This window comes from Schistocerca americana, chromosome 9, assembly GCF_021461395.2.
Source record: "Schistocerca americana isolate TAMUIC-IGC-003095 chromosome 9, iqSchAmer2.1, whole genome shotgun sequence".
Lineage (NCBI taxonomy): Eukaryota > Metazoa > Arthropoda > Insecta > Orthoptera > Acrididae > Schistocerca > Schistocerca americana.
The window spans coordinates 122,613,620-122,628,906 of NC_060127.1; the positions used below are offsets into that span (position 1 = coordinate 122,613,620).

The window sequence follows — 15,287 nt, forward strand, 5'->3', positions numbered from 1 at the left end:
GTATCAAATGGGCCCAGCAAGCTGCAACATCAGCAATATAATCGCATCTGCCAGTCACTGACTAGCGTGTCACAACTGTCTCCTTTTGTATCTCGTGTCCCACTTCTGAAATACATTTACACCTCATCCTGAGTCCCAATGTCTGAATTATCAGTGCCTAACTTGAAATGTCACTTTCTGGTTCAGTTATTTTACTGAAATAATATGGGTACAGTTTGACGAGCAACTATCAATGATGCATTGAACACAATTATACTCTACCCGTGGAACACCGGTGCCCATGGATTCAAGGTGGATGTGGGATAAAGGTCCACAGGATGTGGACCTGTCTCGCTGAGTGCACTGTAAAGACATAAAAGTTGCTGATATTAATTTGAGACAGTTTATCAACAGAAAATTCTATTTGGCAGTTGACACTACAATTACATTTGAAGACTAGCACAGTATCAAGTATGAGTACTAGGTGGACAAGAAGAGATTTAATTATATCAAACATGAGTATACCGTACCTCACGAAAATTCGCGCCTCTGGATTCAGGAAGTATTTTTGTGTCTCTCTTGCACTGCAATTGAAATATTTGTGTTACATTAGGCAGTATCATTACAGCCAAAAATGGTGAAATGAACATATTTTAACATACAATCAAGCAACTACTTACATCTGTAATACGGAAACAAAGATAGCAAAGTCAACATAAATACAATAGCAATTCACACCATTGTCTCACATGCCATAGGATTTCAATAGTTGGACAGATACAGGCAGTTATAAAAATAGATACATGGTCGATGCATGGATATAAACAAATACAACTTCAGATTGTATGCAGACATTTCCTGCACCATTCATTATGCTGATAAAGTAGCTCTAATCATTTCTGAGCATGCAGCTGTGTCATTAGTTCTTGGACTTCAATAAGCAATACCTGAACAGAGAAGCATGGATTCAATTATTACCTTTGATATGGGACCTTGAGGAACAGCTGCATTGAAATGCCTTTTTGCCATACCCATATTTTGATATTTTGTGGTATCCATCACGTGTAAAATCATTCATTCAAGCTAACCAGCATCTAACAATTCCTTTTATCCAAAATCAGCTGATATTTTGTCTACACAAGCAATTCCATGATTTGGAAAAATATCTATGCTGAGGGCCACACAAAATTGGACACAAACAAACCATTATATACGTGGGATGATTCTTCACTAACACCCTCAATTGTGCAAACCACAAAGTTAGATTATGCTGAAGCATATGCCATTAATGTATGCCTTTGTGTGGATGGAGTCCTACACCAACAGAAACGACCATCATGTTAGCAAATGTCACAACAGGACTGAAACTAAATCAAGAGTGGGCAGACAACAACACTCTAGGCTCAGTGCGTGGCACATTGACTAATATGAAATTACACAAATCCACAGTGACCATTCCTTCAGGCATGTTCAAAAGAACACACACACACACACACACACACACACACACACACACAAAACTAATTTGCCTCAATGGGCAATAGATAAACCACATTCAGTGTGAGATCTCCTTCGGGAATCTGAAAGTAATGAGCATGGAGGAAAAGAACAGGGACTGTAGACAGGTGGCACAAGGTAGGAAGAGGTGTGCCAAGATAGCTGCAATAAACATTGTGTCTGGGTGGCGCTGTGGTTCCCAACTTCGAATCCCACTCATATTCACTCATCGCCATTGATGCCGCGCAGAGTCCTGATGCAGCACATGTCAATATTCCTTCCCCACCCCCTTTCTCACCTCTCTCCTTGAATTCACATAATAAACATAAAAGACACTGGATGACTATAAAATGAAGTTTGCCGATATAAGCATGAGGATTAAGAGAACTAACAGCCACAAAAACAGGCCATTTGTTCAGGGAAAACAGTTTACCTTAATACTGCAATTTAAAACAAATGAAGACCAGTTGAGGACTGTTTTGTACTCATAAAAACCACTATTGTACTATTTTGATCCCATTTTCTACAAAAGCAGCTTATGCATACGACATTGGAAAAGTCTACCGGTAAGTAGTTTACACAAGTGAAAGCAGTTTATGCGTACATTAATACTGCAAATAACACTTCATTTATGATGTGTGCCCACTGTGCATTTCATAAAATTAGATATTTTTGAATGGTGTGAAAGCAGCGATGCTGAAAATCTGACGTGAGTGACGTATAATTTTCTTCTTTGCCTGGTGAAGTGGTGGTGATCCATTTTTTGAATATACTGTGCTTCCCTTCTACTTTTATTTTCCTTAATGTAGGTACATGGTAAAAGAGGAATACCAGAAATCTTTTTCATAGTTTTACAAAAGAGTAGGCTTTCATCCAAACATGATGTTTGAATGTGCTCATAGCTGCTTTCAAGTTTCACAAAAGTGACCCCATATTAAAGGTGAGAATGAAAGTAGGAACTGTATGCATTCTTTACCATTTTCTCACTACACCAGTATTTTAGTAAGCTGACCTGGCAACAGCTATGTTCGTTCACATTGCATACATTTACTCCACACTGTACTATGCCAATCTTCCGATTCGGTGCACCTACGGTTGAAAAATAATTTTGGATGTACGCTGTGAAATAGAGTAAGTGTGGAAAAAATTCATGAACGGATGTATTTCATGCAGCATTAGATTTTCTCCCTTATGGATTTGGGAGGCACACTACAAAAAATTCATTTTATCGCTACTAATCTGTTAAATTATAAATTAAATCAGCTTTGATTATGTGAATGTTTAGCATTCTTTAGTGTCCATCTGCCAGATATTTACGTATTTTTTGGGAAGAGATGAAAGGAAAAACAACATGAAAGGCTTCCAGGAGAGTTATGAACAATGTTTAACCCATGTGTGGCCACTGCCCTCCATTACAGTGTACGCTGCTTGCGCCATCATTCTGGTAAGGTGAAGTTTCCTTTGACAATGAGTACTTATGTTATATCTCCCATACAGTTATTCAGTTCAAGACTGTTAAAAATAGTGGACTTTCTCAGAACCTGCTGCTTATTTCTATTTTTATTAGTGAGGCAGCACCTATGGTAAGATCACTGTCACTTTCTGGTTGCTGCATAAGCAATACTGTAGTAGTGTGTGTAGGCCAAAATACTTTATTGTATTTTGTGTTCCAGTGCATCAAAGCCTGCTGTCCTCATGTGCCAACACTGGGCACTTCCTTGATAAATGTTCTGTATTTTGTTCTTCCCAGACTTCTTTCACATGACACACCAGAATTTGGGAATGGTTGAATAGGCAGCAGAATCTGATTTTATGAAGAAATAGAAGCAGATCTGGATGTAAATGAGCAGTACCATACAGCTGTTTGAACAACAGTAAGAATCACTGGAGAGGAAACTCCAGATATGTTGGGAAATGTAAAAATAAAATACATTCTTCAGTTGTACCTAATGAAATTCGTGTATTTGTTGTGTTGTGGTTCTTTACTGGCTATCAAATTACGCAGTGAAAGAAATTATTGGTCTGAGGATGATGACCTTTGTGTTCAAACAGTGAAAGATTCTTTGATTCATAATAGGTATCTTTAACTGAAACCTGAATTACATTTCAATATGGGAAACATCTTATAAAGTAGTTTATCAGACTCAAGTCCACACACTTTGGATGCAAACCATGGGCCTTACATCTTACTATAGACTGGGAAGGACCAGAATGATGACAATGAGGATCTATCACTGAGTTCCAAAGTACTTTTGGATATGCTGTCCATTGTCACTAATTATTAGTCATGACCACATCCACCAGTAGGGACTAGGCTTCTGTGCATGTGCAACCATAAGAGAAAGCAGAACAATAACGTCAACCTTATCACCAGATAAGGTAATGAAAAAGAAACGTGGGGAGGGGAGGTTCTCAGCTTGAATTTGATAGAGAAGGAAATCTTTGTCACAAAATGGAATGGTAAGAAGTATGTTGTACTAGGAACTGATTTTGACCCTGTACACCCCACAGTCAAAGTCTAACGTAGGAATTCATCCCAGAAACAAAAGCTCAGTATTCCAAAACAACATGCACTGAACACACAAGAATATCATGGATGTGCCAATCTTCATGGATGTCTAAAAGAGAAATATAGAATTGCAGTACATGGTTAATCGCAATACTGGTTCCCTTTTGTTTTTATAACTGTAGATATAATGGTTACAAATACACAACTGGCTTCCAAGAGGTGCAATGAAGGAACTTTTCCCGCTGAAAGGGTTCAGAAAACAAATTCCCAGAACATATCAAATGTCAACTAATGGAACACCTATGAATCCTGTGTCATGTCCCACCATGATACGACCAGAAACTGTGTGCCCAAGAAATGAGAAAAGTGAAGATTATGTCAGTCTGAGTATTGTAAAGGGAAGCCTAGAACAAATTGTGGTGAGTGGAATGTTACACTCCGTACCAAATGCTTTCCAAACATAGTATTTGGCCTTAAATTTTTGTTTTGGAAAGACGATGGGTTAAATCTTTTATAAATGCAAGTTATTGTAAAATAAACAATAACAGTGAAATGGTATCAGTTTATTATTTTCAATTTCCTTATACTACCTATTTTCCTACAAAGCAGTGTAAGGTGAAAACTGCCAAGCGCTCGTTATACATTACGACAAGGAACAGGTTTGATGTGCTACAAAAAGATGAAAATTGTGAACAACAAAGCCCTGGGGTAAATAAAAACTTCATAGTTCAAGAAAACAGCTTAAGTAGCAAGAAACATTCATACAACAGACACAGCACTAACACAAAAAGTTCACCTAAACACAAAAAAAGAATAACAGTGTTTGCAGACAGCCATGGGCGATCAGTTGCAGCTAACTTAATGCATCAAAGTCATAATAATTTCGTAATTCAAGGAAATGTTATACCAGGTGCACCATTAACTTCAATACTTGAAAGCTGTAACAACTTACAAGATCTCACAATGAATGACACAGTTATAATCTGGGGTGGCACAAATGATGTAGCCAAAAATGAAGCAGACAAGGCATTAAATGCTATAATATCAGCATTAATTAAGCTTCAGCACACAAATGTAATCATAGTAGGGATACCCCATAGATATGATCCTGAAAGCTGGTCTTGTGTGAACGATGAAACCAGGCGAACAAATAGGAAAATAGCCAAAATAGTGAAATCTTTCCAAAACACTCAGTTTGTAACAGTCCCTGAGAACAGAGACTGGTACACTTCTCACGGACTACACCTAAATGCTAATGGCAAGGAAGAAATGGCCAGAACTCTACTTGCAACCATCTCTCCAAAAAATTAACTAAAGCCTGCAATATCACTTGAGTGGAAGGATCCAGATGGAACTGAGCAAATAATTCCACAGCAAGAGAAAATTACAGTACCAGAAATCAACCACAATGTTGTTAAGAGGACAGTAACGAACAATGGAGTAGGAAGATCAGTTTGCAGGAACAGGATATTCAAAAGTCCGGAAACACATTGTGCTTCTAGAAGATCCTCAAGACCAATAAAACCCAGAGTTCAAAGTGACATGTTTTTGTGGGAAAGTAAAGCAACTAACAAATTCCCAGGACTGGGTAAAAACAACTGGCCAAGCCAGCTAGTTAGAACAACAGAAGCTGTTGCATCAACTGCAGACTCTTCAGCATCACTTAATCAAATGTGGTGGAGTATACAACTCCAGTTACTGCAACACCAGGCAGCTCAGCAACTCCTCAGACTGTACGGAGCAAGAAGGCACCTCAACAGCTACCTTGACAACTAGACAGACAGAAGCCAGGTTGGGTAGTAGATCGAGAAATGCAAGATCGCCAAAGAACAGGAACACTTTTAGTGCCTGGATCCAGAACTTATGTAAGTGAACCAACTCAGTGCATTTTAAAGGAAGATAATCAGAGTGACCAGTTAAAAATACCACTAAGGCTCATGCACCTAAACATACAGTACCTTAGAAATAAGCTTAATATATTACAGGTTTTTGTAAGTGAACAGTCACCTCATATAGTAGTGTTAACTGAGCATGGATTAAAATCTGATGAAATTATTTACTGTAAACTAGAGGGCTACTCCTTAGCAAATAGTTATTGTAGACAGCAAAATAAGGGTGGTGGTGTGGCAGTTTACATTAGTGAGAATCTCGAGTACAAGAAAATAAACTATCTAGACCAGTACAACAAAGAAGGCTTGATTGAAGTGACAGGCATTGAAGTCCACACCAAAGAGTGTAAAGAGGTTATGAGAAAAAGTTATTGGGATTTACCATCCACCAAAGGCTGATGTAGTTAGCTTCATAGACATATTTAGCAGAGTAGTGGGACGTTGTGGTCCCAGTGACCTAACTATACTTGGTGATCTGAATATTGAGGCAAAATCTTCCAGTCTGTGTAATATGAGGTTAATAGATGCTCTTAACTCATATAATCTCATAAATGTAGTAAATAGTGATACCAGGGTAACAAAGTCCACATCTAGCAATACTATGTAAACATATTAAAGACAGTGTTAGGTGCTGGAATATGGATTTTCACTACTCTGACCACAAATGCCAGCTTGTAGAGTATGTGAACACAAGCATGCCAAAAATGACAAAAGTTATCGAAACTAAAAGAATCCTAAAAGAGGGTAACATCCTTGCCCTAAGAAATAAATTAGCTATAGAGGATTGGGATCTGGTTTACCAGACTGAAGGATCTGAAAACAAATGGGCCAAATTCTATGATACTATGCTAAGACACTTTGACAGATGCTGCCCTGTTAAGAAAATACAAAGATGTGTTCACCCATAACCAAAGTGCAAAAGCCAACAGACTGATACTTCCAGCAAATATGATAAAACTCAGGCAAAACATCCAAGACCTGGATGTGTTACACAAGTCAACAAACCTGCAGGTTTTTAAGGCCAAGTACAATGAAGCCAAGAAAATCTTTAAGTCACACTGAAGCCAGAAACTGAAATTTTAGTTATAAGACATGGAGGAAACAATTAAAGATCCTAATAAAGTCTGCAAGGTTTTCAATAAATACTTTATATCTGCAGCTGTTAGTCCAATTAATAACACAGTTGTGAGTAGTGAGGTAAAGCTCTGCCCCTTTGAAGAGCCACCTTTTGAATTCAAACAAGTAAGTGAAAAAGAAATAGGCAGGATAATAAATAACCTAAAGAATAAGTTCTCATCTGGATGGGATGGTTTGAGTAGTATTGTGATTAAAAAATGTAATAAGGAATTAGTTAAAATAATAACCCACCTGGTAAACTGCAGTATCAGAACATACATTTCCAAATGTATTGAAATGGAGCACAGTTAAACCAGTGCATAAAAAAGGATCCAAGGAAGAGGTTTCAAATTTCAGGCCCATATCATTAGTACCTGTCTTCAGCAAAGTATTTGAAGTTGTTCTGCTGACAACTTAATGACTATTTCTTGAAATATAAGTTCCTAACACAGACACAACACAGATTCCGAAAAGATCATAGTACTATCACAGCAATTATGGAATTTCTTCACAAAATGTATGGTGCCCTTGATCAAGGAATGCAAACAGCTGGCATATTTCTAGACCTTACTAAAGCCTTTGACTCGGTAAACCATGAGTTACTTTTATGTAAACTTTAGTCATACAATGTAAATGCTGCATCCATGCAATTGCTGGCTACATATTTATTTAACCGCATGCAGTGTACAAAGCTGACTTACAAAATCAATAATCAGATCATTAATTTCCAGTCCAAATATGAGAGAGTCACACAAGGTGTACCCCAGGGCCCAATTTTGGGCCCTTTCCTTTTCCTAGTGTACATAAATGATATAGAGCAACCTTTCAACTCCCAATTGGTAACCTATGCAGACGATACCTCACTTATTTCTTGGATGAGTTAACGTTGGTAGCAACTAAGGGACTACAGCAAATAACTACTTATTTCCAAGATCAATGGTGGAGGAGTATTTATAGCAGTAAAGAATTCAATAATATCCAGTGAAGTTATTAGCGAATGCGAATGTGAAATAATCTGGGTTAAGTTAAGTATCAAAGGTGGGTCAGATATGATAGTCGGATGCTTCTATAGACCACCTGCATCAGCAACCGTAGTAGTTGAGCGCCTCAGAGAGAACCTGCAGAACGTCGTGAAGAAGTTTCGTGATCATACTATTGTAATAGGGGGAGACTTCAATCTACCAGGTATAGAATGGGATAGTCACACAATCAGAACTGGAGCCAGGGACAGAGACTCTTGTGACATTATCCTGACTGCCTTGTCCGAGAATTACTTCGAGCAGATAGTTAGAGAACCAACTCGTGAAGCTAACGTTTTAGACCTCATAGCAACAAATAGACCGGAACTTTTCGACTCCGTGAATGTAGAAGAGGGTATCAGTGATCATAAGTCAGTGGTTGCATCAATGACTACAAGTGTAATAAGAAATGCCAAGAAAGGAAGGAAAATATATTTGCTTAACAAGAGTGATAGGGCACAAATCGCAGAATATCTGAGTGACCACCATCAAACGTTCATTTCTGAGGAAGAGGATGTGGAACAAAAATGGAAAAAATTCAGAAACATCGTCCAGTACGCCTTAGATAAGTTCGTACCGACTAAGGTCCAAAGCGAGGGGAAAGATCCACCGTGGTATAACAATCATGTACGAAAGGTACTACGGAAACAAAGAAAGCTTCATCATAGGTTTAAGAGTAGTCGAATCATAGCTGATAAGGAAAAGCTGAACGAAGCGAAAAAGAGCGTAAAGAGAGCAATGAGAGAAGCATTCAACGAATTCGAACATAAAACATTGGCAAACAATCTAAACAAGAACCCTAAAAAGTTTTGGTCATATGTAAAATCGGTAAGCGGATCTAAATCCCCTATTCAGTCACTCGTTGACCACGATGGCACCGAAACAGAGGACGACCGAAGAAAGGCAGAAATACTGAATTCAGTGTTCCGAAACTGTTTCACTGCGGAAAATCATAACACGGTCCCTGACTTCAGCCGTCGCACGGACGCCAAAATGGAAAATATTGAAATAAACGATATCGGAATTGAAAAACAACTGCTATCACTTAGTAGCGGAAAAGCATCCGGACCAGACGAGATACCCTTAAGATTCTACAGTGATTATGCTAAAGAACTTGCCCCCTTTCTATCAGCAATTTATCGTAGATCGCTGGAAGAACGTAAAGTACCTAGCGACCGGAAGAAAGCGCAGGTCGTTCCCATTTTCAAGAAGGGTCATAAATCAGATGCGAATAATTATAGGCCTATTTCGCTTACGTCAATCTGTTGTAGAATAATGGAACATGTTTTGTGTTCTCGTATTATGACGTTCTTAGATAATACAAATCTCCTTCATCATAACCAACATGGATTCCGCAAACAGAGATCATGTGAAACTCAGCTCGCCCTATTTGCCCATGAAATTTACAGTGCCGTAGACACTGGCGAGCAGATTGATGCTGTATTCCTGGACTTCAGGAAGGCATATGATACCGTTCCGCACTTACGTTTAGTGAAAAAAATACGAGCTTACGGAATATCGGACCAGGTTTGTGATTGGATTCAGGATTTCCTAGAAGAAAGAACACAACATGTCATTCTTAACGGTTCAAAATCTGCAGATGTAGAGGTAATTTCGGGAGTACCGCAGGGAAGCGTGATAGGACCTTTATTGTTTACAATATACATAAATGACTTAGTTGACAACATCGGTAGCTCCGTGAGGCTATTTGCAGATGACACGGTTGTCTACAAGAAAGTAGCAACATCAGAAGACTCGTACGTACTCCAGGAGGACCTGCAGAGGATTAATGCATGGTGCGACAGCTGGCAGCTTTCCCTAAACGTAGATAAATGTAATATAATGCGCATACATAGGGGCAGAAATCCATTCCAGTACGATTATGCCATAGGTGGTAAATCATTGGAAGCGGTAACGACCGTAAAATACTTAGGAGTTACTATCCGGAGTGATCTGAAGTGGAATGATCACATAAAACAAATAGTGGGAAAAGCAGGTGCCAGGTTGAGATTCATAGGAAGACTTCTAAGAAAATGTGACTCATCGACGAAAGAAGTAGCTTACAAAACGCTTGTTCGTCCGATTCTTGAGTATTGCTCATCAGTATGGGACCCTTACCAGGTTGGATTAATAGAAGAGATAGACATGATCCAGCGAAAAGCAGCGCGATTCGTCATGGGGACATTTAGTCAGCGCGAGAGCGTTACGGAGATGCTGAACAAGCTCCAGTGGCGGACACTTCAAGAAAGGCGTTACGCAATACGGAGAGGTTTATTATCGAAATTACGAGAGAGCAAATTCCGGGAAGAGATGGGCAACATATTACTACCGCCCACATATATCTCGCGTAATGATCACAACGAAAAGATCCGAGAAATTAGAGCAAATACGGAGACTTACAAGCAGTCGTTCTTCCCACGCACAATTCGTGAATGGAACAGGGAAGGGGGAATCAGATAGTGGTACAATAAGTACCCTCCGCCACACACAGTAAGGTGGCTCGCGGAGTATAGATGTAGATGTAGATCAAGGTTTGAAAGTTAATATCAGTAAATCTCAGTTATTGCCTTTTAAACTTACAAACTCACACCAAATCTCTATCAGTAACATAGGTGGAATTGAAGAAGTGGACTCAGAAGGCTGCAGATTTCTAGGTATTCACCTAGATGAAAATCTAAGATGGGTAAACCATATCAAATTTTTATGCAATAAAATCAGCAGTTCATTACATCTTATCAGCCAGTTATCAAAAGTAGTTCCACATCACACATTAAAAACAATTTATTATGGAACCATTTTTGCACAGATTAATTATGGAATAGAGATATGGGGTTGTGCTGCCGACATTCATATAAACAGAATATTAACCCTACAGAAAAGAGCAATCAGAATTATCCATGGATTAGGGTATAGAGATTCATGCAGGGAAATCTTTGTTCATCATAAATACCTCACAGTCTACTCACTGTATCTTTACAAATTAACTATATTTTTTCTGACACATCAAAACAAAGTGCTCTGATATGCATGCCTATAATACAAGAAATAAAGACTGCTACTACAGACAAAGAACAAAATTAAAAACAACAGACCATAGTCCATGCATTAGTGGTCAAATATGGTACAACAGATTACCGAGCTCTATAAGGTGCCACAAAGGGAACTTATTCAAAGTGAAACTGAAACATTTCTTGATTGAAAAGTTTTTATACTCTTTAAGTGAATATTTAATATTAAACTAAAATAAATTATTATATATCCACGTGGGAAAAAATATATCTAAAAACAAAGATGATGTGACTTACCAAACAAAAGTGCTGGCAGGTCGATAGACACACAAACAAACACAAACACACACACAAAATTCAAGCTTTCGCAACAAACTGTTGCCTCATCAGGAAAGAGGGAAGGAGAGGAAAAGACTAAAGGATGTGGGTTTTAAGGGAGAGGGTAAGGAGTCATTCCAATCCCGGGAGCGGAAAGACTTACCTTAGGGGGACAAAAGGACGGGTATACACTCGCGCGCGCGCACACGCACATATCCATCCACACATATACAGACACAAGCAGACATATACAGAGGCAAAGAGGTTGGGCAGAGATGTCAGTCGAGGCGGAAGTGCAGAGGCAAAGATGTTGAATGACAGGTGAGGTATGAGTGGCAGCAACTTGAAATTAGCGGAGATTGAGGCCTGGTGGATAACGGGAAGAGAGGATATATTGAAGAGCAAGTTCCCATCTCCGGAGTTCGGATAGGTTGGTGTTAGTGGGAAGTATCCATATAACCCGGACGGTGTAACACTGTGCCAAGATGTGCTGGCCGTGCACCAAGGCATGCTTAGCCACAGGGTGACCTCATTACCAACAAACACTGTCTGCCCGTGTCCATTCATGCGAATGGACAGTTTGTTGCTGGTCATTCCCACATAGAATGCGTCACAGTGTAGGGAGTTCAGTTGGTAGATCACGTGGGTGCTTTCACACGTGGCTCTGCCTTTGATCGTGTACACCTTCCGGGTTACAGGACTGGAGTATGCGGTGGTGGGAGGGTGCGTGGGACAGGTTTTACACCGGGCGCGATTACAAGGGTAGGAGCCAGAGGGTAGGGAACTTGCTCTTCAATATATCCTCTCTTCCCGTTATCCACCAGGCCTCAATCTCCGCTAATTTCAAGTTGCCGCCACTCATACCTCACCTGTCATTCAAAATCTTTGCCTCTGCACTTCCGCCTCAACTGACATCTCTGCCCAACCTCTTTGCCTCTGTATATGTCTGCTTGTGTCTGTATAAGTGTGGATGGATATGTGTGTGTGTGTGCGTGCGCTACCCCAATGTCTTCCCTCTGCTTTTCAGAACCTAAGGGAAGGTGAAGGGGTGATAGAACTGACCTACACCACACCACCAAGGTGCCCCCTAGCAGATACCTAGTACATCAACAAATGCCAATGAAAAGTGAATAAAACCCATTTTAAATTCATTTAAACAAGGGCATACCATACATCATAAATGTCAGGTCATCTGGATGCTCAATTGTATGCTCAGTTTTGAAAACTAACACACTGAGAAACATCAGAAAGGATTTTTTACATCTAAACAACAAATGTATACCCACATTAACTGAGCATGTAAAACAGGTAAGTAGCTTTGTACAGCCAACTTCAATAGTTTTCAGTGCCCTTCAAACATGGCCAAGGCACCAATTACAAATCCTCTTCTGAAAGACAGTCCCATCTACTGCAATATCCAACATCAAACCTACCACAAGATTATAAAAATGTAAACCCTTATGCACATCTCATTGGTACTACACAAAGCTACAATTTTCTCAATATACCCCAACAGACTAATCACAAAGATAATTCTGTTACATTCGTTGTACCAATCTTCATTTTTGCATATCACTGACGAAAGTAAATTATCAGGAGCTAGAGCTAAAATCTGTGTCTTTGACAAGAGAAGCTAGTGTTGAATGTTTCCTGACTTTTTATCAAAACACCCTAACCAGCATTTGATAACAGTTCTCCTAATGTAATATTGTTGTTGCACAGATAAAGTAGACAACTAGAAGATACCAACTTCCCAGAATCCAGTTGCACTTTTGTGAAGTACCAGAATACCTGGAGGTTGTAACTGGCAATTCAACAGTGGGACAATGAAGCACTTGTTTTGGAACTGAAGAGTTCTGACTGTATACTCCGCAGCTAAGAGCTCAGTTTCACAAGTGAATGAACAATACACAAACACTAAAGAATTACCTCCATGAGTAGAAACAGGTTTTCTTATCCAAGTATACATATCACTCACTGTAGCCATAGCAAAAAACTTACCCATAATAACGAACCTTTTCTTATTTCTCAATTTCAGTGTTTCATTAATAGTTACCTCATAATGAAAATAACTTGATATTGCCACATAATATAATTAGCACTGCCAATCAGGCAAACATGAAACAAAGCAACAGGAATAAGCTTAATAAACCAGTCTCTTACACAAACCATACCTGACTTCCACCAAGCGCTCAGCAGTACATCCTGGACGTATGGCTTCTAGCCTGCTCTGTAGAGAAGATCGGCTGGTCTGCACACTGCAAAAGCAATGTTAAATGTCAAAGCAGATTTTTTTCAGTGCAGCAATAGAAAGAGAAATTTTGTGGTAAAAACTGACAACTCAGTTTAAGGATATCCCAGTTCAAGAAGTGGTAGCATGCAGCTGCAGTTCTTAAGATTTAGTGAGCAATTAAAAAAAAATAGTACATGCATTAAACTGAAGTAACACGAATATACATGAAAGTTCTGCTGGCAAGTCAGAAATATCTCATTACATATTAAAGCTTTATGCAATTTTCTACAGCACTACATTAGCTATGGGAAGGTAGCTCTAATGAAGTGTGAAGATAAAAGGAAAATTTTCTAAAGTTTGGATGGAACGTGCAGATTCGAGGCATGGCACTGCAGGCGTAAGCAGCATCTAGTCCCTGGAACTGCAATTACTGTCATCCATGTAACTGCTTTGTTGCAAGTGCAGCTTATGCCCTTGTATCACTGCCACTTATGCCGTTACCACCCTGTCATGCATATAAAATTGCCCAACGTACATAGTGTCACTGTTTATGAACTATTCAACAGCTCCACCATATTTTATTCATACATGAACATTAAACAAGACAGCAGACAATCTGAACATTTCACATGCAGAAAATATGGATGCCAAAAAACTACAGACCAACTGCCGTTCAGGCGTATACATGAACAGGCTAAATTTCACTACACCACGTTGGGATGAAAGAGAAAAATATTGTCTTCCCTCAAGTAACAATCCATACCCCCCCCCCCCCCCCCCCCAAAAAAAAAAAAAAAATATTTTCAAGCTTAAGGTAAATGCTTAAACCTGACATGCTCGGCGTAATTGAGTTCTGGGATATAGGAAAATTAATTATTTTTGTGCATCATATGGATTGGAGAAAACTTTCAAAGCTCCTACTTCATACACAACATAAGCAACTCATGGTAAAATACTGGGATAAACTGAGAAGCAGGGATGCAGTTTTCCATCCTGAGCAGAATCTATGAATGCACTACCACAATATCAATGCTTTGGTTTTTCATTTTATCCACAAAGTCAATGCAGATTGTGAATTAGTGCACCAGGTCCACAATGTACAGTGATGTCTATATGAAATATGGAACATTGACAATTAGCAAAGCTCAGTATCAGCAAAAACACCAATATTCTGCCTTAACATTAGTCACACTCAGATTAACTGCACTGAGGTTCAACAGCGCAACCAATACTGCCTTAATATACTACAGAAAGAGAACACACAAAACATGGAAAACAGTAACTAACAGATGGAGAATGGAAGCAGACAAATATAAATTCACCATTTTATAGCACAAACACACTCCCAAAGCAAAAAAAGGACACTGTACCTTCATTCTCCACACATACCACAAGTGGCTCCATTTGAGCTGACAGACCAACACAGATTTGGGGTGGCTTGGTCGCAGAGTAATTTATATTTTGACACAGAATGTAAAAATCTGAAATGAAAAAATTCTATTACCACCTAAAGTAACTTAAGTGGTAACGGTTCCTATGCACGTTACACTAAAATAATATTCCACTATTAACATCCAGTAACTTAATGTTCTCCAGGCACAAATCGTCGTAACACAGTGATCCCCCATTTTGGTAGCTGCAGCATCTTGATGTCAGCCTGTTTCATCAAATATGTTACAGCACAATATTCTGGGGCAAGATGCAAACATCTCACATGCC

General features: G+C 39.1%; 1 long non-coding RNA gene across 1 annotated transcript; it reads right to left on the bottom strand.

The window, feature by feature from the left end:
- Window positions 1–205: 205 nt before the first annotated feature.
- On the bottom strand, window positions 206–15,043 carry LOC124550877. The gene is made up of 4 exons (XR_006967737.1): window positions 14,939–15,043; window positions 13,510–13,593; window positions 510–563; window positions 206–342 (listed from the first exon to the last, which is right to left on the bottom strand). It is a non-coding gene; the product is annotated as an uncharacterized LOC124550877 (long non-coding RNA).
- Between the last annotated feature and the right edge of the window lie 244 nt (window positions 15,044–15,287).